The sequence below is a fragment of the Lichenostomus cassidix genome, chromosome 7 (assembly GCF_008360975.1).
Source record: "Lichenostomus cassidix isolate B80296 chromosome 7, HeHo_3.0, whole genome shotgun sequence".
NCBI lineage: Eukaryota > Metazoa > Chordata > Aves > Passeriformes > Meliphagidae > Lichenostomus > Lichenostomus cassidix.
This window is the reverse complement of record NC_139488.1, coordinates 31,864,113-31,889,975: the sequence shown is the minus strand read 5'-3', so window position 1 is coordinate 31,889,975 and position 25,863 is coordinate 31,864,113. Positions and strand designations below refer to the sequence as shown.

At 38.0% G+C, this 25,863-nt stretch overlaps 1 long non-coding RNA gene across 2 annotated transcripts in view; it reads right to left on the bottom strand.

Annotated features, from left to right (window-relative positions):
• Positions 1–10,302: 10,302 nt before the first annotated feature.
• Positions 10,303–25,863, bottom strand: part of LOC146434914 (uncharacterized) — a 74,574-nt gene continuing 59,013 nt past the window's right edge. The window contains exons 3-4 of one of the 2 annotated variants that reach the window (XR_014853536.1): positions 19,515–19,636; positions 10,303–10,427 (exon numbers count right to left, since the gene is read on the bottom strand). This is a non-coding gene — a long non-coding RNA (uncharacterized LOC146434914). Of the gene's footprint in view, positions 10,428–17,795; positions 18,092–19,514; positions 19,637–25,863 lie in introns of those variants that run through there. The other variant, XR_014853537.1, reaches the window with a different exon arrangement.

Below are 25,863 nucleotides of genomic sequence, written 5' to 3'. Positions count from 1 at the left end.
CAATAAAAAAGCATAAAAATAATAAAAGAGATATTTTAATTGCTTATGATAAAGTATTATTCCAACAGACTGAATGAAATGTTACCTTCCTACAGTTGTGTTTTACTCCTGAAGAAGCCCAGAGCTTGGATAATGTGGATAGATGCATATACAGTTTGTAATTACGAAAAGAGCTGTCAATAACACCCCACCGCTGTCACTTTTATTGCCTGACTCCCCCTCCCATAACACCACCTCATTTGTAGCCATGGTAAGATGCCAAATTGCTTTATTTCCAAAGTGTATGACTACATTTAAAAAAAGCCTTTGTGTGCAATATATTCCACAGTGCTTACTCTCATTAGTATTGCCTCAGCATGCATGGATTCACGACCAGCATCCTTATTTCATATGGAGGCATCCTTTAAAGAAATTGGATGCTGGAGGGTCTATACATCAATGTTATGATGCTGTATTTTTCACAAAATCTGTAAATAAGGTCAACACGATAGGGATATTCCAGATGACAGGATCTCTAATAGTTTTTGAGGAGCAGCCTGTTTCCCTTTAAAAAGTCAATTTGCTTTCAACCCATGCCTATTAAAAAGTGCACTTTGTCTAGCAGGGGCAAAGCACAATTCCAGCAGTTTTCATGGCTCTGGGTAAATATTGCTGGGGTGATGTATGCAAGGCTATGTACCCACAGCTGAGGAGGGACAGTAATGGGGACTCTGGATCATTGCAAGTGGCTTTGTTTGACTCTGTATTTTAGGGTCTCAAACATGATGAATTCATAACGGAGATAGTATGGCAAGAGAGAATAAACAGCAGCATTGGCCTTGTGAAAGCTGCACTTTAGAGAGCCAAGAATGCCATTTCTGTTGCTACACATGAAAATTTAAATAGCTTAAGCTTCTTCCAAGACTTTGGATCCAATCCTGATTCCCTGGGAATCATTCACTTCAGCGAATGGAAGGTCAGACTATTTCACAATAGAGGGATTTGTAGTTTCTACTCCCTGCCCCTGTCATCAGAGCCCACTACAGAAAAAAGCCTTGAGCTCAGGTCAGAAGTACCAAAGGGATCCAGGCCTCCAGTGACTGAGAGTCACCACAAGTGGGCAACTAAGAAATAACTTGTGGGGGTGAAACTAATTCCTGGTGAATATGTGTCCACTGTACAGAAATAACCACTGTAAAGAGAGTGGTAACGAAGGGGAGAAACAAAAACTGATTGGAAAAGAATACAGAGGAGGGAAATAAAAAAGTAGATATAAAGGGAATCAAATGAGGCAGGCAAAAACAGAGCATAAAGCAGTCCAGATATTTAGGTCAACATCATCCTTTGTCTTAGCTAGAACACGTAAAATGAAAAGAGGAAAACTAAATTAACATGAACAAAAGTGAATAGAATTAAAGTGACCAGAAAAAGACAAAATAAATGAGATTATTTATAACAATGGGGATGTGGTTGTACATCACACACCTGCTTTCTGTCCCATTCTTATAATGTTCTCTCCCTTCTGCCACTGATTGACTTGGATCCTGTAACTGTCCCCAGAGCACAGGACTTTGGAACAACAGGTTACCAAAAATGGGTTAGCAATAATGACAGGAAAGGTTTGTGTTTCTGCTGATGAATTCTCATTGTAGTGATCAGTTAGTCCACAGCAACTTAAGATGTGGTTTCTTCCAATAAACAAATTATCAGACAGTGGACATTGAATCTTTGAATTGTCCTAATCAACTTTTATTTACAGTCCTTTTTGACAAATATCAATTTTGGGTTTTGTTTTTTTTTTCTTCCTAGTCCAAAACATCTTCCTCCTTAGAATAGAAAGTGAATTTAAATCCTGTTTCTTTCTTTCAAGATTTTATCTCCTGGCTCAGGCTCTGCTGTGAGCCCATCCCAAACTGTTTATGTTCCTTTTGTTCCGAGGTGCAGCCACATGTTCCCGGGACCATTCAGGTGGGGAACCCGCCTGCTGGGTGCTGGAGCCAGTGTGACGGGCACTTCCCTTCCACACCAAAGAAGACACATAATCACTTTGTCACTTTCATGGCACCTATTTTACTGCAAAGGACTTTCCCTTTTAGAGAATACCCCTAATTCATTGATTGCTGTCTACTAAAGACCACTTGTTTTGCAGCACTGATTAGCTCTGGAGTTTATACAACCCTTTGGCAGAGGAAGACTTTTATATGAAATAGGTAGAGTTTGTTTCACTGGATAAATCCCTTCCCTATATCTCTGGCAACAAATCCCATATTGTCAGTGCAGTTAGCTGAGTCTATTGCCACCAACATCCCCGAAGGAATGTGGGAGCCTAAGCTCAGTGCTCAGTGCAATACAGTGAAGAAAGGCACGGAGAGAATAGTTAGCCCACAAAGAAACTATTAGTGGCATTAGCAGAAATTAGCCACATACGTGGCACCATTCAATCCCTTGTGTTCAGCGGATTTCAGGATTCCCACTGTGACATGTATTCACTCACCCCTTGATCCCAAGGAAATGTCTCAGGTTTTCATCCATACCTACCATACACTAATTAAGTCATAATCTTAGTCTGCTATGCAATTTTACAAAAGAGCCAGCAACTTTAGGCAGGATCTGAAGTTATCATTCCACATTCACTCTTTTATGATTATTGCTTCTGTTTCATCAAAATCAAGCCATTTTCCTACCTAATCTTTCCCTTGTTTGTCATACAGTGCAGCTTTAACTCCAACAAGGCCATGAAGTGCCAACTCCATGACTGAGACTTGAACCCACCTGCCTGGACATTTGAATGCATCTTAGCACTGTCATGTAATATCTCATTCATCACACTGTAGTTTGTGTTTATTAGAGGAATATAGGGATTTGTCCTCCATAGCATGCTACTTCCTAGACAATCAAACAAGTGCCAGGCTGTTATCTGTCAATCCTTCCACCTTTCATCATCTTCTTGCAGAGATTAACCACAGAGACAACAATAAAGAATAGTCTGTAATTTGCTAATGCTTTTATCCATCCATATTGGTAGCAAAGGAATGTTGGCAAATACAAGTTTAATCTTGCAAAAGTTGTTGCTGAAGTTAATATTCCCATGGAGCACAGGAATAATGAAGCAGTACGTGGCAAAGTTATGGTGCTGAACAGACTCAAGAGTACTGAATTCTGCTATAGGTGCTTATGACATATTTTGGATCATTTTCTCAAATAAAATAAAATAAAACCTTTGTCTTGAGTCTGTGTGTGTTGAACAATCCTTCAGCACCTTTTAAAGTTCATGGGCATCTGCAGTCAAGAAGTACTAAACACTTCTATTATAAATAGTTTGGAACAAACATGTCCTGGTGTCAAAATCCCAAGCTTTATTTTAAACAAAGCTTTGGAGAAAAAGCTGGCACACAATTATTAAAGTCAAATGGAATTCTTTCAAAAAGCTTCTTGTCTGATTGAGATGACTGGTATTCAGTATTTTATCTACAATTCAGTAAAATAAAGAAGTCTTTAGCTTGTATGTCTTTTTATGCACTAACAAAAAATATATTTTAAAGTCTTATCCTGATACTAGTTCAGTCTTTGTTGGCATTTGGCATTAGATTTCCTAATGTATCTCTTGGAGCTCTTCCAAAGAAGGAAAGAAGGGGAGACAGAAGAGGGGGGAGAGAGAAGAAATAAAGAGAGAAAGAAATTTTGATTTATATTATTTTTTTTGTTTTAATCCTGTCTCTCTAAAATAACACACAATGAACTACAGGGTTTCAGTGGTAAATGCTGAAATATTATAAGCAGTTCAAATGGCTGTGGATTCTTCCCATCTGTCATGGACTGCAACTGAGCATTATAACAGAAAAGTGATATTAGTTTCAAACCAAAAATAAATCATCAAGCCAAGTCTGTATGTCTAATCCTACCTACACTGCCCTACTAGTGACCTCCCCATGGCCAGGACAAATCATATTCTGCAGGGAATTCATAAATTCATTCTTCATGCTAGCTCATTTTGGGTCTCTTTGTGGGGAAAAAGAAAATCTCAGATCCCTCACACTGAACCCACCACACTAATGTTTCAGACTTTGGCAATGCTAAGCTTCTCTCCACCCCAGTCCAGCCAGACTGCTTTCATACTAAAAATCTCTGAAATTGTCTACCAGGACATTATAAGGGCTAAGGCATTAGCAGCTGATGCCTGTCCCTGAAGCATTCATGTAAACAGGGAAAAATAATGGAATCTCTCTCCAGACGTGGATAACAAACAGGGAGATTGCATTTTACAGACACAAGAGTAAGTGCAAAGAAAATTTCTGCATGTGTTTAGCATCTTCTTCCAACGTCTAAGCAGGTGCACTTACAGGAATGGTAAAATTCACTGAATTCTGTTACATGGGGCAAGATCAAAGCTGCTTCTTTTCCACACAATTGATTCAGGCCAAGCAAGATTAATTTTTGAAGTTAGATTCATCCTGCTATAATCTTTGTGTCAAATGACATCAATGATGTATAATCTTCATTCATACATGAAAATGGCCTGATTAGTTCATGCTACTTTTTTGAGAAAGACAGCACCAAACAAACCCAGCAATTGGAACCTATTGGTAGAAGAAAACAACATCATTCTTATTTTAAGATCTCATCAATAGTCCAGAAAAGGGAAGTGAAAAGATGTTCCACACAGTGGGCTACTATATGAAAACAAAGTATTTATGCTGTATTGCCTTCTTTAAGACATGTATTTTAGAGTGGGAAACCAGTAAAGATTCTCACAGACAGCAACTAAAATCACAGATATACAGAGTATCTGAAGTAAAACAGTCCTAAAGTACCTTTTGTGCCTGAAAATACAAGTGCCCGTAAGAGCAGGCCTTTAAAAAAGTCTTTATGTGACAAGGTCCAAGGCCAAACAAGATGTTTGTGTTTGAATCTGGGAAAGGACTCAGGCTTCCCAGATCCACATCTTAAACAAATGATTGGCCTTTGTTTGCTTCTGAAAATGCTAATTTGCACATACAAATTACCAGTGTGCACCTATGACCATACATGTTTGTGGGAGCAAATTTAGAGATTGCTTTCCCAAAGCTAACTCGTGAAACTAAATTTATAAGAAAGTCTCCACACAAAAGTTAAGTTTCTGAAGATAAAGAATCACAATTTCTAATCAGTTTCATTGATGTTCAGTGTTTCTTGTCACCATGGTAACCTGCACACACAATAAATGGTGTTTTGTTTAATCAGTCAAGGGAAAGAAGTCTGGGCATGGTGAATCAGACTGAATCAGAAACAGTTTCCTTTACTACCATAATCAAAATAACTTCAGTGTAACTATAGGACAATTCCAATCAGCAAGACAGGAGCAGGCCATGAAATTCAGATCTTAGTCCTGTTTTCAGACACTCCTCCCAGGAGCTCAGATGAAAGTTTTAATTTTTTTCAAAGACCGCATTTTCTGCAGGATCGGATTAGTTCAAGGTTCAGATTTTATCTTACTTATACCATAGGTAGCTTGCAGAAGGCTGAAGTCCACCAGAGGCAATAGATGTTCAGAGCCAAAAAACTCAAAATAATTGCAGGCTCACATGGAGTTGTCTCACTTAAAAAAATACATGAGAAAATAATCCTTAAATAGGGAAAATGTCCCAGACTTAATAACAATGGAAATAAAATTTCCTTACTCCAAGTCAATGCTTTAAGGTATCAATGGCTGAAGTCTGCTTTGTACCAGAGGAAAAGAAATATAATTAACATGTAGTCATACATTTTTAGATACAAAAATTTAAAAAATCATGTAAACTAACAGGCACTAGGAGGTTTCTGACATTCTCAGAAAAAAAGTATAACAGTGGCATTCACGTGGCTGGCCTTAAACCAGTTGTAGAGTGGAAAAGGATTACCTTTGATGCATGAAGATCAAAACCTCCATTTTTTCTGGTAATAAGATCTGTCTCGGATGGATTTCAGTAATATGAACATGTTTTCCATGGCATGGTAATAAAAATAAAACAATGCAATAAAACTACATCTAGGACTAAGTCGGTCACTCTTGAATTCCTAGTGGAATGTCAAACAAACTACAGTTGGTGTTAACAGTTTCTAATGTAACACTGATATGCAAAGGAAAATTATAAAAGCAATGTGAGCAGCCAGACTTGAAATAATTTTGCGGTTCTGGTGACATCATAACAAGCTTGATCAAGTGGCCTATGATATACCACAACTGTAACATTTTTTTCCAGCATTTCAGTTTTTAAAGGAGTTTTAGGAAGGAATATAACATAAAACTTTGCTTTTTCTGTTTCAATTCATGCTCAGGGTATACCATGTACTTTATTCCTTTCTCTTGTTAATTGTACCTTCCCTCCTGGAGGCACTAAAACCCAATCTCAACATTATCAAAATCATTGCTTTCATCATATTTTCACAAGTAACTATTTTTTTTTTCAAAGCAAACAAAACATTTTTGATTGAGTACTTTATTCTAGAATGTTCAAGTACTGCTAATTTCAATATATTAGAGAACATTTCAATGCAAACACTTTTGAGATAGGTAAGATAAAACCAGAGGCTCAATGTGAGAGAGTGGGAGAAGTAGGAACAAGACCCTGTAATTCTAAAAGTGGGAACCCTTTCCACCCATTGAGTAGAATCTTTCAGAATGGGTTTTGAACTTCTGGGGTGCTTCTGTTCAAGGCAGGACAAGTGGAAGTGAGGGCTATCGAATGCCGTGCCAAAGCCAAGGAGAAACATAAGAGCAGAAAAAATTACTGTGGCTATCAAATTTACATTCCTTGTGTATGACACCTTGGTAATAACAGCACACTGAACTATTTTCTTTTAACATATTTGTAATGTTGTTTCCAGTGAAATGCTACATATTATGAAAGACTGCTCAGACAGAAAAAATGCCAAACATTCTATTTTCTGTCTTTTGTTTAAATCCTGCTGTGGGTCCCATTGGTATCAGCCATGTAAACGCAGGGAAACACCTGTACATTTCCTCATTTCATCTATTCAGTTGAGTCACAGAACCAAGTTTCCACTGCAGTCTTTGCTTTTTACCCAATTTTCCATCTGAGCTGGCAGAAGATCAAGAAGGTCAAATGATTTGCTCGGGATCACATAATGAGTCAGAATCTTGAGCCCAGATTAAATGCAGGACAGTCTCTGGCTCCAGTGCACAGGACTTGCCTACTCAGTAAACCACACAAGTTCCAGCTGCTTTCCCTCCTCGCATGAACGGAATATGAGGAAGTTTGTAGAGGATCTGTCTAAAGCAGAAAATCATCCAGCAGCAGGCTTTCTGCAGTGAAATGCTGGATTTAAGGCTGGGTTAAATCAATACCCAGAACTGTGTTCTACCGAGTACTATACTTTCCGTTTCTTATCCCCTTCAAATATCTGTCTTATCCAAGAAATAAAGAAAGCTGTTTTGAAATTTTTGTTATCATATGTAATCTCTGAAGAAAGAAACAAAGAAACAAAAAAAAATTTAACCACAGAACATTTCCTGCAGACACTGGAGCTCATGCTTTTATTCATTTGGTACCTGGAGAAGCTGCATCACTATTAGCTAAAATCACAGCAGAGAAACCTAATCTAGGTGAATTACAAGCAAGAGTCAGTGTTTCAAATATTCACCACAGATACAAATTAATCTTCATGGCAGAGTTAGAGAGCTCTTACAAGTTACTGAGGATTCCTGGAGGGAAAGTTAAGAGTACATATAATTTCTACTGGAGTAAGGTAAGAGCATTAGGAATTATCATTGCAGCTTGAAGCTCTAAAGTTTTTTAGCATCTTGTCTGAGTTAATAAATTTGAGCTTTAATTACGTAGGGCTGAAACTTATCTTGCATGGGAGACCACTACAATATCAAACTAAAGGGCAGGTAGGGAATCTCATGCTACTCTGCCATCAATGCAGGTTCTGCAACAGCCTAGAAAACCAAGGTATACTTTATGTAGTTAATCAGTTATAGGGTTTATTTAAATTAAACACTATTCCTAGTAAGAAATGCTGCTGGAGAAGAAAACTGGATATGACGCAAACAAACAGATAAGGGACTCCTGATTTGTTCATCAGTGGTGTCAGCCTAAGTAACCATTTGAATGCTACATTGGTCACAGCTCTATCACTATTTACTGTCTTATATGGAAATAAGTGCCAGCTGATCCTGGACAGGGTGCAGGATCCCTATCTGAGAACAATGATTTCTGTTATGTGGTACAACAGATCTGTTACAGTATCACCAAGTCCTAAAAATAGACATTTTGGCCAGTCCAGCTCTTAACACCTTGACTGTGCTGAACCCTCGCCTTTGATCCTGACAAGCATTTACCAAATTCTCTGTAAAAGGCCATCCAAAAGCAAAGACCTAGGAACACTACAGGCATCTGCCTATAAGCTGGACTGTAGCTGGCCCTGAATTCCTCAGTCCTATCACCACTGTGATGTTCCTGTTACCAACAAAATCCCACATGCAGAAAGCAAACTGGTGGGAGATCATCCTCAAAGGAGATGCACATTCCTCTGTAGGAGGCACCTTGTAACCACATCCTAATTATTGCTCTGTGCTCTGTGCTTGGTGTGCAACTTCACCTTGGTTTCCATCAGTCACAATGCTGCTTTCTGCACACTGGTAGTACAGAGACTAAAGTGCACCACTGAAGTACAGACACAGAGAAGCCACAGCTTGAAAGAATGCCCTAAATATAGATACACCCCACGTGATCCTGCTCTAGGATGCTCACACCCCACAGGCTGCTCTTTCTCGTCTACCAACTAGATCATAACAATGCGCAACACGAGTATGAAGGTGCTGAGCCTCAGGAAATGCCAACAATTCCAATTCTAGCAATACATGTCCCCTGAAATACAGACTGCCATGGATGTATTAAATATGTCCTACCTTGACTTCCACCAGAATGATGAATAAAGTTTAAGACCATTTACTTTAACCATACGGTGCTCCCCAGTTTGCTAGCAAAATGTACAGATTATTTCATACACCTTTAGGGTAAAGACTGTGGTTGACAGCTTCTTGCTTAGAACCTATAGAATTGGATCATAATGGTGACACTCACTCATCCATCCTGGAGTAGGAATATTCTGTATTGCTGACAGAGGCCTACAGAAGGAATTCCCTCGAGAAGGAGAATGTGCTTTCTTCTCCATGTTTATGTTGCACTTGTCTGACCTTATTTTCTCTAAAACAAAGGAAGATCACTGTGCATACCAATGTGTCTGCACCTCTCTTTGTGTTTCTCTGTGCATGTGTGTGTATATATGTATAAATTTGCATATTAAAAGCTTGACAGATTAATTCACTGTGTGCATGCTTTCTCCCAAGGAGCACGCCAAGCATCTGGCTTAATGTACAGTGGGAAGAGCCTCCAGGGATGAGCACAATACCTGAGTCTGCCTGGAACAAACCACCACCACTTCCACTCACGGAGGATGCTAACAGGGCCATGGCCCCCATCTGCTGCCAGCACACTTGCTTTTAAAAGTTACAACTCCAACCTTATAATTCTTGTAAGTTCACACAAACAAAGTTGACTCATAGGAAGGCTGCTGGAATTTAAAAGCTGTGAATATAAAAATATAAAACTCAGATTTGCAGCTGACAATGGCCTGGTCAAATATGCACAAAGCTCTCAATCATATATTATGAATGTCAAGTAAAAGAAAATGTTAATTTTCTGATTCCTCTCACGGTTGTCTGTGACCCAGTTATTTCCATTAGTACTACTCACACCCTGAGTGCGACATTTGCTTTGACAATCAGAATTTGTTTGAGCTAAAACTCACATCATATTATCACCTATCCAATAAACTCATTTTTTAAAAATACAAGAGAGACAAGTACACTGATTAGAATACACTTTCTACTGGCAATTAATATCTCAGATGTGAAGAAGATATACCTATTTTGCTCAGGCAAACTAGTTGGCCTGTTCATCAAACAAAGACATCTCCTCAGCTGTGATCAGAAATTCTAAATAGACAGGCAAATCAGTGGAAATTATTCTTACTACCTTGCTGCAACTTAAATGCAATTTCAATGCACTTAAGGGCCATTTTATATTGTTAGAGCTCTGCAAAGATTTCTTAATTGTAAATAAAAGCAGCACCTACATGTTCTAAATGCTTTTTCTTTTCAAATTAGTAAAAATCCCTTCTGTGGACCTAATTAATCATGTAACACAAACCAGATGAACATGTTTTTCTTTTTCTCCAGAATAAACACTCTTCCGATTTAATAAAAGTTATTCTGAGTTCATGCTGAATCAGGATAGGAAGAGCAAGCCAGTTTTGACTGCACTCCATCTGCTACAGTGTTTGGAACTCTCAGGATTTTATTGCACATAACACCTTCATGTTTTGGTTCAGGCCTTGGCTGATGTAATTGTGGGTCACCATGTGACCTTTAGCAGGAACACTTGCCAGTGTGACTTGGGTGTACCCTGCAGACACAAAAACAAGAAGTCAAATAAAAAGAACTTCGTAAGTATGGCAGCTTCAAGTTCTCATGACTTCAGCAAATCTCATGATACTCTGGAGGCTGACTGATGGGCAAGGGAGGAGAAGCTTATATTTGTAGTTGGCAGTGCTGCTGATATTTTAGAAATGATGGCATCAGAAAGCCACTTTGAGAAAATCTAGCACTCATAGCTGAGAGAGAGGCAAAGTGCCTTGCCTTCCAGAAGCCCCAGAATTGCCCAAAGAGGACAAATCTCCAGATGACCTCTTGTGGGGACCCTTGCTAAAATGACCTGGCATTTCTGCTCTTGAAGAGATGGATCTGGGAAGCTCACACTGACCCACCACAGCCATCCTCACAGAAACTGTGGAGTCTCTTTTTACAGTCAGGAAACAGCATTTCCTATTTCCTAAAAAAAAAATCTGTCTAGGAAGTGCTAGATTTCAGGATCATATGTACCCAAGGATGTCCCTCCACTCTCCCTTCCTCTTCCAGATAGAGGGGATAATACACATACACAGATGGAGATCTTTACTTGCAGATACAGAGTATGATATTAGACCCAAATGATTACTATTTTACCCAGGATTTTACACACAGAATACCCTTAACTTTCATTATTAATGGCTTTTTGTATCAGGCTCACAAAATTCAATAATAGTTATGTCTGAAAGAAGTTTTCAGTTGTCCTCCAAGTGAAATAACGGATTTTTGAGTGGCTGAGCTGCGCATCAAGAAACAAGAATTGTAAATAAGGAAGTACTTTGACTAGTGCAGAAGATTGATACAGCACCTGACAGCTTTCATTACGTAAATCTAATTTATTTCAGCAAACAAGTGACTGGAATCATGCATCATTTCTGAACGAGCTGACCCTCAGGTTTACATGGTTGGCTGATATGGGTTTGAAAACAGGAAACTCCAGCTGTAACATGAGTGACCCAGACAGCAAAAAGCTAGACACCAAACTAAATTGGAAGGCAGGAAGTCAAAGTTCATGCTCATACCACAAACAATACAAAAATAATGAAGTTCCTCTGAGATACATTTGGCAAAGCCGAATGTCATTGTGAAGCATAAAATATAAAAGAACGTATAATATAAATGTTTATAGAAAAACAGAGCAAAGAATTGTTGACAATTTTCCAACAGTGTTCCAAAGAGCTAATCTATCTGCATACATTTTCATAAACATTATATGTCCACTATAAACTGAACACTGACAGGATGCCTAACTCCCTGAGGTTTTCTGAACTAGGACTTTCAAAAGTCCTGGGGTTTGATATCTTTATTCTCTGGTTTCCTAAACCTTTATTTCAGTTTCTTCTCAGTTCCCAGAACACTGGTAGAGTCCCTGCTCCGTTAGGCACTTTTTTCTGCTCCTCTGACACTCTATTGTAAAGCAATTTTTGTTTCTCTAGGGACCTGCTTCAAGGCACTTGTGAGTTCTAGAGTCTTCCACAGGCTCAAAGCTTCACAGCCCACATCCAGAAACATATCACATCCTGTTTGCATCAGAGCTCCCCAACGATTTCCCCAGCAGCTACACTTGGTCTGTTGCTGTTACCTCCCGGGACCACATTTCTACACAAACACTACAGAGACGAGTGTTTGTGCCCACAGCAGAGCCATGTTCTCATTTTGGGGACAGAATAAGCCAGTGCAGAAGAAAGTCTAACATCTAACAGGGGTGCAGCTCTGCAAGTCAGGGATAACACTGCTGAAGCAAACAGAGAGATTTACAGCTAAGCAACTAGTGGTTGCTGGAGCCCTTCTAGATCTACACAGATCCCTGAAAGCAGGAGCTTGATTCTGCACCAGGGCTGCAGCACTTACACTCAAATCTTCCTAATTCCACTCTGCAGGAAACAATGGAAGTTTTAAATTTAATTTCATGCACATTTAATTTATCTGGGACTATAATTCATCCCTAGACTCCTGACTAGGTAATCTGTCTGATCACCAGCTATGTGTTCCAGCTTCAGGACTCCTCTGCATCCTTGTGTTGTGTAACCAACCTCCCTTTGCTCCTATCTGTCCCACAGCCTTGTGCTCAAAAACTTGAAAGGTAATTTCTGCCTCTGTGTCTCTGAGAATAACCCTCATGCCCATTACGTCTGCAGAGATGGAAGGATTGATACAACTGCACTCTGTAGAACCTACAGAAGATGCTTCTCTGCAGAGCTCAGGCAGTGGAGCCTGCAGACACAGAAGGTAAACTCTGCATTGTCAAACGTCAGCAGGAGCTCACAGCTGATCTAACACTTCACCACACAAACAACATTGGTGTTTTCCACAAACCTTGCTCAGATGACTTTTTCTCTGAAGTTCCTTTTTAATCTGGTTTGCCTTATTTTTTTTTTGCTTTCCAACTTCTCTTGTTTATTCCCTCACCTTCCTTATTACAATGAACCTCAAACAATATTATCCCCTATTAAAAGAGTGGCAATCAAGTCACTGCTGGGCTTAGCCATGCCCTAGTGACCTCCCAAAGCCAAGGGGCTTCAGCACATGCATGTCTGGTAGAACTGACTTCTATTAAAACATGTGGGTAAATTCTTTTAAATTGCAACACGTGGGGAAAGGAAAACTGAAACAGGAAAGACTGAAATAAACGACAAGAAAAAAAGCTTCCTTTTTATCTAATACCTCTTTTCATCAAAGGCTTGGCAATTTCTGAATAAAAAAATAATCTTAATTCACCTGACAGCTATCAATACTGCAAACCATCTGAATTCAGAAACTTTCCAAAAGCTTTATTTCTATTAATAGTTACTGGTAACACAGAGGTCATTATCACACGCCACCATCATTAGTAACATTTTTATTCATAAGAGATGTCAAATCTCTTCAAGAAAAGGCAGAAACTACAATAATAACCAGTGAAGTTTCCTTTGTCATCAATATTTTGTAAATTCAAAATTATGAGGCCCATAGGCTTGGGTCTGCACTTTGAAGAAAACGTAGCATTTTGCATTCTGAAAATTTGTATACTAATTTTCAGATGATGGACCCATTCTTCAAATGAAACTTTACTGCCATTATTTACTGTTAATTTTGCTATGACAACACTGAACTGGGTTTGATGATGCAATAGCATGGAGAGAAACACAAGGCAGGAGTGTGGGATAAACTGGTACCTGCATGTACATTGATCTGTAGGGAAAATACAGATATGTAAATCTCTGAAAACCAAGCCCAACATTTTAAGCTGGATATTCAAGGGCTGGCAATCATTTTAAAGCTACAAGGGCTCAGGCTGAGCTTAAAATGTAAAACAAATTGAAGACCATATTAAAGCAAACAAATATGCTGGAATACATCCCAGTAACTATTCAGTGAAAGTTAGTGTATCCCAATTAAATTATAGCTTTGTATTTTTCAATAAGTGCAATTAGCAGAGTTTCTGTGATTTCTGTAAAACTTCTCTGATATATTTACAGTGCTTTAAACCTTTCTTGCATGCAATTCCCCATAAGATAAAGAAGTCTACAATGTCAAGGGAAAAAACTAGAAAAGTATTATCAAAAAGGATAAATGGATTTAATGACAGGTTTTGTTTTACTTATGCTACATAAATATGGTGTTTTTTACATTTTGCAACCTAAGTTGTGACACAGCTTCAATTTGTTTCCTCACTCAAGTAATTGAAGTTGCAATACTGTTTCCTGAATTTGCAAATTCAATTTGCTCATTCTTCTCCTGAGACTCATCTTTCCTCTTCATAGCGAAGGTTAACAGAATCAGTCAAATATGTTTTATCTGTGACCCAGATTAGATCAGGCAGAATTAATAGAGAATGTTCTTTGCCTCACCTGGCTTGACATAAAGGGATTAGAAGTGTTTAGAAAGGGAAAATAATTATTATCCTCTGTGTTTAATTGTGATGATAGGTTACTTACAATCACTTGGGGGGGGATGGGGTGAAAAAAGCTTTTTGGTAAATGTTTACAGCATTTTCTAATAATGATTTTCTAATTCTAAAGATCTGTATGCATGAAGTGCATAGAACAAGTAACTCAAGGGTGAAAGTTGTATCAACATTACACTGCAGAGTCTTGGTGCAGCATTGAACAGGTACACAGAGAACTGATTCCAGATCTATTTGTAATCAAAGGTATCTTAGGACATTGCACAAAATATTCTGTATGAATATAAATGTCTGATTTCCTCACACAAAGGAGAGTGGCTTAGTTGTAATTCAACATTATTGTATAGTTAGGGCAGCCTCTTGCACACACACAAACACACTAAAATCCCACATGCACTATGATAATTTATAATCTATCCTCCAGCATTCACATGCATTGTGGTTTATTACTTATACATGCTCATGTATTTACTCACACTTACCTTAGACCACTGCTGTCTGTCAGCTTTTGTGCTATCTCAAAATTACAATGAATATTATTTTGCTCTCTCTAATGTGCAAATTTCAAAAAAAATCCCATTTCACAGCCAGTGTGTGCAGCAGACAGCTCTCTCAGACCACTCCCAGCTGCTTCTCACCATAGACCTTGGGCCACTCACTGGCAAGAAAACTTCACCTGCACCCAGTTTTTCTACCTCAACACCTACATCCTATCCTTTCTTACAAACTCATGTAAGGAAGCTCTCATCCAAGTCCTGCTGTAGTGGCACTCCTGTGACACAGCAGGACTGTGCTAACAGGGAACACAGCCCTTTTTGCTACTCTTAAGGTAAATCACGTGTCCTTTCTTTCCACAAGCCAGCTTGATTGGAACCCAGCGTCGTCAAACTATAAAAACATGCCTGTCCATCACTCGACCAAATGGAGCAATTCAATAACTAGCAGATGTGCAAACAAGCTCTCAGAGCATTTACTGGTGTGTCTCCCAGTCTCTCAAAACGCTGCTCTGCATGGCCTGGGACCACAGCAGCTCTGCTGAAGTAGCCTGAAGAGTAGGCTCAGGCAAAGTGTAAATACTTACCGCAGAAAAGTGACTTGCAAGAGGCCAGCTTATAGTTCCCCACTCCAAACAATGGAAATAGGTACTTTTCCATGCACTGAACAACAATAATTCAACTTGAAGGTGTTCCTCTACATAAATTGCATTGGAAATAAAATCTGATGGCATTTTTAATTAGTTGAGCAGCTTTGTATGACATCTTCCATTACATAAAATGAATAAATATCCAAGAGCAAATATGCACCACTGAATTCTTTGATCTCAAACACTCTTCCTTACTTCATTTCTCTCTGTATCATTCCAAATAAGAAAATGGGGTGTAATTCCAAAACTAATCTCTGTTAACTACAGAAAACAGCAAAGGTTTTCCTTCTGCTGTGGTATCTGAAATGGAATAGACTGTTCCTGGGCATGTGCACAGCACAAAAGACCTCTCTGCTGACTTCAAATCCCAGCAAAGACCACTCAAGAGACAGAAAATGAGCAGAAATATGAAGTAGTAGGTATTGAACAACAATGCTTAAACAGCATCAGTATTTTATTTTGCTCTGATCTGAGACTGAAATATTTTCAGTAGAAAGAGTTTGGAGCTGCTCTTTTTCAAGGACAGCGAGGAGAGTTTTTCTGTTATTAAATCAGAAGAGCTAAGCTCTCCAGGCACATAGAACAAGATCAGATGTGTCCAACAACTCCTCTTCACATGTGCTGTACCCATCAAAGGATGAGGAGGCCCAACCTGCCAAACAAATGTTTTATATTGAGCTGGAGGGTTCCAAATGTCTCACAACAGTGTCAGATAAACAAAAGGAGACACAAGAAGGTGACAGGGAAGCTCTCACTCAAGTGTTGCTTCTGTTTCGAAGATGAGTGACAGACAAAGAATTCTCCCCCACTTAACAACAAAAAGAAATCTCAGCCTACTCGAGCCAGACAGCCAGAAATATCAGCGTTGTGCAAAATCTTTTCTAAGATAAAGTACACAAAATATTTCTGGTTTAAAGAGAAACCCAATCAAAATAGCATAAATTATGCTTCCAATTGTAACTTTTAATAAGAAAATCAATACCACGGTAATAACATTTCAATAATTTCATTAAATATTAAACTTTACAGACCACAGAGATTGCCCACTTGCCAGTTTAATTTCTTTCCTGCTAGAAAATAATTGTATCAGATAGTTATTGATTGGCCAGTAATAATTCACATAATGAATGTAATAAATATATATTTAGCTCCATGCAAAATTACTATAAAACAAATCTCCCCAGAAGAAGCACGAGATGGCGGAATTATAAAAACAAAGGACAACCAGCAGAATATCCATTTTTTTTGTGATGGATATTGATTTACAATACAGTGGAAGAGCTGAAACTGCTGCCTGCTTTACTACAGTTAAAGCTCCATGAAAGCACCAGTCAGGGCCTGCCTCAGCACCCCACAAGGGAATGGGGCAGCCTGGCATTGGAAAAGTTGCTACACACATTTCCATGTTTGGTTTTTTTCCATGCTTTTGACTTTTTAAGTAAACTTATTAAGGGAGAAGTCACCATGGGCAGATCCCACAGCCCCATTAGAATCTGAGCATAAATGGGAAGTCTGTAACAGCTTAAACTGAATAGCTAAAAAGGTTTTTTATATATATTACTGAAGAACTTGTTTCTTTTGATGGGTATAACAACTTCCCTAATTTAAAAAATATTCTTAGCAATTGTCTTCCATGTTAAGCCTACTCACATCAACAAAGTTACTGCTAATTTAAACCTATGTAAGACAGAAATCAGACATCAGTGCCAATGTCCTTGCTCTGTAAATCAGCAAATTTCCCTCTCTACTAAAAGTGAGATTTCACAGTCAATTTAAGCTGATCTAAGACTGCACTGCTCCTGAACAGGGCAATCCAACTTCCTTTTATCTCCAGCTGCGTGTTCCCACCACTTCCCTTGTGTGGGCTCTAGAGATCATACAGCCAAAGGATAAACAAGATCAGCTCACTGATCCCACTGAAAACTAACACTGAAAATACTTCGTTTTCAGCCAATTTCCAAAGAGTTGAAAACACCCCTGTGTGTGACAATCTACAGTTAACCCTCTCATAAATTGGTTGTGAAACCTCAGCATTAGACAGAAGCCAAAAAAAAAAGGAATTTATCAATAACTGAGTAACCAGTGAGATGTTACAAAAACTTGGCAGTCTGCTGCAGGCAACTACAATATTTTAAAAGAACTAAGTTTTTTTCTAGTTTAGAAATCCCCAGTCTTCACACATCCTAAAATATAAGAAACAACAGTTAAAGTGAAACAAATTTCAGCAAAACATTAATTTTGCAGAATGTATTTCAAATCTACAAATACTGAGTTCACATGAGAAATATGGTCCAAGGAAAAAATTAATCCCAAAAATGTTGTAATTCTCCTCTTAATTTTTCTTTAGCATTTTTCTTACTTGATAGTTTTAAAATGTTATGCTTTTTCAACCAGGCATTGGAGATTTTAACTCGTATATTTTCATGAGGTATTTTTTGCTAACTCTGCTTATAAAGCAGTTAGGAAGATAATTTTCCCCCTGTTTCAGTCTTTCATGTTTGCTAGATTTTATCTGGGCAGTATTGTGATGATAAGCATACTGTTCCTTTCTGAGGTTTATTTTGTGTTGTTTCTTCTTTTATCTATCTTCTAATGTGTGTTGCAAGATGAGAAAGAGCATCTTTTATGGCAGCTAAAAATGCAGCAATAGAATGATGTGGGAAGAATACGTTGCTCCAATTAAGTTACTTACACCATTATCAAGTGGTTTAATGTTTACATTAGACAGGTAATATGGATAAACAACATCATCCTAGATAAAAACATATTCATTAGGAATATCAAAATAATTGGCTGAGCTCTGAATTCTCAAAGCCAACCAGCTCTGAAGTGTAATCACCGTTTTCAGCCCTGTTCTGACACTTGCATTTTATAAGCACATATTATTTAAACTTAAACATAGTCCTTGTAAGGATTGTAACCCATCTGATGAGGTCTCTATACAGGTGGAATTTTCAAAAAGGACTTAAGAGTTTCCAAGTGTCCCCATGCAGCCAAAAGTAAATTAAGGGCATCTCTGAAGTCTGCTAAAACAAGATCTTTATCGCAGTCATAATTTTCATGCTGTAAACATACAAATTAAGAAAGGTAAATGTCTTTATTACAGACCTTGTGAAAAACAATCAAACAGTAACATTTGGTAGATGCAGACCTAAACTTGATTTGAATTGAGGACTTAAAAGCCTTAGACAATCTGTCCTATTACTGTTCTCTGTAACATTTGACTTCCTAATGTGTTATTCTTTTGTAATGTTATTATGAACTGGATTATTATCAATTGCTTGTGTATGCAGCTTTGCCTCTGTGCACTGATTTGTATTTTTTATATAATAGCCCCCATTCACACACCAAAACATCACCCAGCATGTACAGATTATACAAGTTCTGTGCAGAGTGCTTCACCATCAGTAGGAGCTCTATGCCTAAACCTTTCCATGGTGCCTTCCCAAATCAACAGCTGGGGCAAAAAAGATTACTTTCTTAAGAATGGGCAACAATCATCTACACACAAGCAGGTCAAATTATTAAAAATGGGATGAGCCTTCTTTGAGGTTGATTATGGCCAGACAGGGATTCTTGGAGATTACTCAGTGACTCGGTAAACTCACTAAATGTGACAAGATGCCAAAACACTAATGGTTTCTATTCTGACCTTTTCTACTCTTTATCTTTTTGTCTGTTTTTTTATCATGTAACCTCTTAGGGAAGGAAATATTGCCTTCTTTTATGTTGGGAAATTGCCCAGAACATTGCAGACACTACCCAAACAAGGAGTAACTATAATAATAACAAAAAAAGGAGGAGGAGGAGGAGGGGGCTTTCTTGACCCCATACCAGCATTCCCCTAAAGACTCCTATCAGACTTGATGGAATGGTAACCTGGCTTATTGCTTCAGCAAAACGGTCTGTAGTAAATTGCACCAATATAATTAATGCTATCAAAATCTACAGCAGAAAGGGTGAATTGCTGTGCAATCAAGAGATAGCTGAACTTGTTTTTGAGAGAGTCAGGTATGATAGTGAGTGTAGCTACTTAAGAATATGCAAATACATACCTGTGGTGCTGTCCTGAGACAGAGTTAAAGAGATCTAGGGTTTCCTGTCAGTTCTCACTTCATAATCTCCAATGTGGCCCTGGTAGATAACTCTCTGTGCCCCCATCTCACCATCTGTAACACTGAGATAAAGGTTTTCTGCGTCAGAGCATTTGGATATCCACAAATAAAATGCTGCATATGAGTTCAATACCATTAACACACTCTTTTCTCCACTAAATAAGGTCTCAAAGCAAAACCTTTCCCTTTGATCTTTTTTTCTGCAACATGCCCTCTGCCAGTTCTCAACAACACATTTCAAGTAGTGTATGATAAAAAGGCCAATGTAATGAAATAAATTCTGCAAATACCTCATTTTCCCAAGATTTGATGATGGAGATTCTCTACTGTGATAATATTTTTTAACCTTTATAATTTTCCAAAGTGCTCATACCAGATTCTGTTAGCCCCTCATATTTCATGACATGTAGTTCCATTTATCTCCCATCTATGAAATACAGCATGAGCATGACATTTCAATTTTATAAACTTGCAGTGCTACACAAGGAATGCTGCCTTCCTGTATCATTAATACCAATATCATGATTCAGACCCATGGCCTGTAAGTCTTTCTTTTAGGTTAATTTATTGCAGCAACAAACCAATTTCTTTGCTCCCTTCTACTATTTTAAATAACAGTGTAAAATTTTAAAAGCATATCAAAACTTCAGCTATCCTTAAAATTCTTTTAATATTTCCACAGTCTCGCATATGTGATTTTCCATCAGCCTTGTGACTGCTGGTGGGGCATCCCACTGGGACTTGTTTAATTTTTGTTGATCCTTATGGATAATTGGTATAACAGATAGTAAAATAATTATTTGTATAGTGGTCTGAATCTCTCTCCTTGATTAAGAGTGGTCTTGCTCTGTGTTGTATAGAAAATGTGTACTATAAAAGAACAGTTTCTATGGGAAAAAGAAGCTGTAGGTAGGTAGATAGATGATAAATAGATAGATAGATAGATAGATAGATAGATAGATATAGATAGATCAAGAGAGAATATGTGTTTAAATAAGCAATTCCTATTGAAAAATTGCCATAACGTAAGTAGATGCAAAGGTGTCATTGTCCAAGGTTGTATTTGCAGCTCTGTTACTGCTCCTCCCTCCTGCTACTGTTCAACCTCCTGCTATCCACAGAACTTTTCTTGGGGAAATTATCTTCATAGTTCCATACTTCAATGTGGTTTTAGTTGCAGTCCTGGGAAAATGACATCTGACTCCACAAGACTGTTTCTCCCACAACCCAGCTTTCAGTTTCATTTCTGATTCTGGACAGTGTTAGCAACAAAATGTTTGAAATTCTTACAAACTGACTGAGAGTTCCTTTGTTGTATTCGATAGCTTTCTTACTGAAAAATGCTTCAAATACTGTATTACTAATATCCACAATCCAAAATGCCAATATGCAGAAAATTTGAGAACTTTTTCACATCAGATCAAAATTACTCAAAATTTCTCCAGTTGGTGCTGGTTCAGACTATGATATGCATGGATTTGAACTTTTGAAATATTTTGTTGAAGATTGTGATCTTATATAACAATCAAGATGAGTAACATTAATAATAAATGCAATTCTGAAGGTTTTAGTTAAGGAAATACAGCTGAAACCAGAATTACTCACTTTGTATTGACCATGTTCAGTGGCAACTTTGTCTTAGTAAAGCTATCAAAAGGGGCTTAAAAAGCTGATTTTAAATATGGAAGAAATCAGGGGAGTTTTGCTCCTGAAGAGACTTTTTAAATAGAAGGCTTGATTAAGTGAAAATTAGTTAATGACTGCAAAAATATTTTTCAAGAAAATACTAGAAAGTAAATTTTAAAATGCAGATTAAGAGGTGGAAAGAGGTTTAAAACCTAAATTATCTGCATCACTGCAAAACATGTGTTAAAAATTATCTATACACACAATACAATGCAAATACAAATAATTTCTATTAAGACAAAGCTATTCCACAGATACAAGTATAAAAGCACATTTCCCTAAAAACATTTTTTGCAGTTCCTGGGACTTCAGAGCATGCCTGTCCCCTCAGCACAGTCTTCAGGGACAGTTAATGCATACAAGACTGTGCCTCTTTACATTGCTTTAATGTTTAAGGCAGTTGCAGACAACCAAACTAAATATATTTGCATCAAAAATATGTTTAACACAATTCTAAGTTTGTAAATCCAGGCATTCAAAAGGATAGAAAATGGAAAATCTAGAAAATAAAGATTGCTTGTCACACTGGATTTGTTTCTAATCCCATCTATTGTACTACAGTTCCAATCCATTAAAAAAATATAAATCTATAATTTATGGAACCATTACAACCTTAAGGTGATCATACAGAAATGCCATTATGTGGAATCTTGTAAAAACATTGCCAGCAGTACCTCTGCTGTACTCCATGCCTGGCATTTCAGCCAGCCTTCTGCAGCTCAGAGTCACAGTAACAAGATTTTGAAGTTTAAATCTCTTTAAAGGAGAAAAGCTGCTTTTTCATCCCTTTCTCCAAGCGTACAATATAATTGACAAAGTATCAGGAATAATAAGACAACTGGTTGACACAAACCCCAGGAGGAACAGAGCAGCTTTTGTTCCAAGCTCTCATCAAAATCTTGGAAATCTTGCAATAGGAAATGTTGCTGGAATGTAGGTTCTTATTCAGAGTTCTGACATGTTAGGCCTGCAATATCTGAAACCTCCAACCTGCTTCCATGATTATTGTACATCTTCCCTTTTTGCTGCCTGCAACTCAAACAGCTCTACACTTAATTATTTAAAATATTCTTGATACAAAAGGAATACATTTCATTCTCTATTAATGCATCATCATTTGAGAGAAAAAAGGGAAGATTTGGTTGTACATTTTTCTGTGCAAGTAGTCTGTTTTTAAGAGTGCATTGACATGTAATTCTCTAGAATTGAGTTACTCCTAATCAATGTAGTAGCTTAGAGGAGGGCACCACTCCATCAAAATTACCTGAACTGCTGTGGTTTTGTTCACACTGCATCCACTTATGTATGATGCTGAGATTTCTGAGGAGGTATCTCAGAGATGGTGAGAAGACTGAGCTGGATGTGTTCCCATAAGGAAGTAGTTTGGTTTTTACTAGATGTCTCTCATGCCTTTGAAAAGCACAGGGGAAAAAAAGCAGATCTCTGAAAAGAAAATATTATTTTGACAAAGATTTCTCTGACAGAGAATTGATTGTATTTATTTGTTTCTACTACTGTTCAAGAGGGAAAAAAGTCTTTAATATAAATTACACCAAGAAATACTCAGCTCAAGGGATAAGTTCAAATCAGTTTTCACTTATAGATGAAACCAAACACAGAAAAGCCTTGAGGTAAGAAGCAGAAAAAGTGCCTGTGTGCAGGAGGTTTCGGATCAATTGATGTCGCCAACTGCCTTTTGATTCTGTCAATGAACAGAAGATGCTCACCATGAACCACAGAAACCAGGATGCCATTTGTGGCAGGTTAATGGCATTTTCTCTTCTCATGTGACACCACACCAAGGCTTTATTTTTAGGTGGGTCTGTAATTAAGGGAAGGGAAGTAGAACCTGCTCACTGCAGGTTTCTTTCCCTTTCAGATCTCTACTCTCAAAAATACAGCAAATGTCCTTTTAGCAACACAATAAAGTTTTGTTAAAAATCAGAATCATTATTTTCTATGTTTATAAAATCCAATGTATCATCTATGTTCTTGTAAGATGCTGCCAATTTTTTTCCATTTTGGCTTTGCCCTCTGATTTTCAATTTGAGTTACAAACTTTTAAGTTAGAAACCTAAGGTCTGAGCCATTCCTCCTGAATGTGCTGGTCATGTGCTCTATCCTGGTTGCAGTGTTCAGAAAATGGTCACTGGTGACATGTGGCGTGAGCTTTCCAATAAAGTTATGAAAATATGCTTATAAATCATGATATATCATGTTCTTACAGGACTCTGAGAGAGACAAACATGGGAACATCACAAACAAAAGAAAACTCCGGTAGGTCTCAGGTCTATATAAAAATTAATTTGGAAATAGAGATGTATTTAGTAAAGACTGGAACGCGTGTAGCTCCTTCTGCTTTCAGAATGAAGCTCAGGAGGGATTTTTCAGGGTGGAGGGCTGAGGGAGAGGAACAAGGGGAGGAACGGGGGGTTTATTGTAGAGCTGCAGTTGAGTAGTCAGTGGTAGTGGCTATTGCTTTACAAAGAAATCATGCCAGCTGTAGCAAGAGGAAAAGGAAAATTACTCAAAAACTCGATTTCACTTCTTTGTTTTTAATCTATTGACCCATACTTGTACCTGCAACACGGATTCACTGATTTCAGCTTTCTAGTTATTTTGGGAGCACTACAATGATGCCAGCTGGTGTAACCAAGAGCTTTCAGTTAAACACAGAGAGAGGAACATTGTATAACTAAAAGTCAGTTAAACAGTTGCCCCAATTAACTGGTGCTGCCTAGCCCAAGGCTATAAAAAGTCTTGACTGGGCCAGCAAACCTTCAAGCCTGCATCCTGCCTATCTTCCTGCCGCAGGGAGCTTTTGTATAGAGCTCATTGTTACACAAAGCAGCTACTTCAGCAAAGGAATCACTGCAGGAATTTAAGCCTTATTTGAGAGGATTATCAGAAGTCGTTGTTTTGATGTTTCTTCATTTTCAAGGTTTCAGAGAAGAGATGCTAACCCAGGGTCCAGTTAATTGAATGACATTGTGAATTCATTGCTTTTCATGTCAGCTGTGCTCTGTTTGTTGGTCCTCATTATTTTTTAATTCATTTATATTTTTGACGGACTACTCATGTTTCTTTTTCATGAGAAACCTCAGAATTTTTCCCTAACCAACCAATAGGTAACTCTCTTTGCAGACAACCACAGATGGGCACTATTAACTCTGAAGTCATTCAGTTTGGATCTATACTACAAAATAGGGAATTTCTGCCTACGCTACAAATTTATTTCCCCCTGGCTTGATAACTTATTCCAGGCAAACATTTCTTCTAACTTCAGATACAGACATTTCTATTTAGATTGCAGAGATAAAACCATAATACAAACCTAAGTAAAATGTGAGGTTTGTCCTAGTTGGTAAAACCTTTTCTACCTTGATCAGAAAAAGAACTGTTCTTCATCAATTCTGAGGAAATTTACTACAGGAATTCATAGACTAATGATCTGAGGAGTCCTATTTTCTGTGTCTGCATGTATAACCAATGTTTAGAAGCATATTTCATTAAACCTTCAAACCAGTGCAAACCACTGGAAGTCCATCATCATCTGTATATTCAGTCCTCTCCATTCCTCTCTCTGGGGCATTCAGTTAGGTTAAATTATTTGTTCTCCATGTCCAAGCTCTCCTTCAGTGTCGTTTAAATGAGGGACCATTTCATGCTGTGTGATCTCAACTTCCCTTGATGACAGCTCTATCCTAGTGGAACTATGAAACTGTCAACATCAAGAGCAAAATTTAGGTGTGCAGAAGACAAAAATGGCTCAGCATCTATCCCACAAACTCTTTCAATAGAGGTCAGCAACTTCACCATCTATGGGGAAAACTGCAAAGCTCAATATTTCCATCAAATAGCCCAAAATACGGCTAAAAGTTTCTTGCTGGCTGAAAGTAAAAGAAAAATATTTTGTACATCTTGCAATTTCAGAAAATGAGTAGAATAGTACCATGACAGACATGGAATAAGACAACAGATCACCTTGATTTAGTAGAGGTGAAAGGTGTGCAAGGTCAGCCTCTGGAGAGTAATGCCTTGTAGGAAACTGAGGGGCTTATAAGGTGACTTTGTGAGTGTGACAGAGGGTCAGGCAGGCCACACTTGTAGTGTCTCCTCTTCTTAGGCACAGTATTGCCACAGTCAGTGTAAGGTAATTTGAGGTCACTTTATCAACAGATCAAACCCAAAGCTGGTCGTTGGTTTTGGGTTGTTTTGGATTTTTTTTTCCTCCTAAAAAAAAACCCAACAGCCTAACTGAAGAAACATTAACTTATGCATGTTTCCTAACTCAGCCAATATGCTACGAGATCCTCTGGTATTCAAGGTTTTCCTGGAGTCAAGTACACAATGTGTTATCTTCTTTTCAAAAAGCATTAAGCTGCAGCAGTAGCAGGGAAATGGTTTGCCTGGAGTGATCCAGCGCATGAAAAGTAGAGCCATTATCAAAACCCTGGAGCCTCGACTGACAAGTTCTGTGTAGCAAGGACTGGAGTGTAGTTTCTCTCTAGGTAAATTAAAATGTTGTGGTTTATGTCAATAGAAATATGGGAATTTCTACACTGCATTAGGCCCTAGCACATATTACCTTCATTTGTCAGTG